Here is a 497-nt window from a genome sequence, read left to right as displayed (position 1 = left end):
TGTATAACTATTATTATTGTTTTGTGTTTCATTTATCAACTGTATAATTGTTTTGTGTCTCGTTTATCATTGTTTTACTTAGCATAAGCCTCGTATAACCTGTGTTGCTCACATATCATACTCATGCTTTGACCTACGGCTTTCCATCGAGCTCATGTTCTGAGAGACGGCGCTCCTGTTTTTGAAACGTGGTTCGCTCCCACACTATCCCTTGTTTGTTAAGAGAATAAAAAAAAGACGGAGAAACCCTCGGTCCGACAGAGTCAGCCGCGAGCCCCGTACGGGACGTCCAGCCACGTTGATGCTAGCTCTGCCGGGACTGACGGCTCTCCGGTCCTGTGTCGAGGTAAGAGCTCTGGAGTAGAGTTTACTCTGCATCACGTACTGAGTGCATATCTGTTGCATGCCGTTCGCTTTGCTGTGTTCTGTGGGAAATAAAGTGACACATTTATTATGGCAGAAAACTGGTCTGTGTGATTATTGACAGTGTGAGTCTG

General features: G+C 45.1%; 1 protein-coding gene across 1 annotated transcript in view; it reads right to left on the bottom strand.

Annotated features, from left to right (window-relative positions):
• Nucleotides 1-497, bottom strand: part of taf5l (TAF5-like RNA polymerase II, p300/CBP-associated factor (PCAF)-associated factor) — a gene marked incomplete in the record, with an annotated part of 12,004 nt that overhangs the window by 6,039 nt on the left and 5,468 nt on the right.

This window comes from Etheostoma spectabile, chromosome 5, assembly GCF_008692095.1.
Source record: "Etheostoma spectabile isolate EspeVRDwgs_2016 chromosome 5, UIUC_Espe_1.0, whole genome shotgun sequence".
Taxonomy (NCBI): Eukaryota; Metazoa; Chordata; class Actinopteri; order Perciformes; family Percidae; genus Etheostoma; species Etheostoma spectabile.
This window is presented reverse-complemented; position numbering and strand designations above follow the sequence as displayed.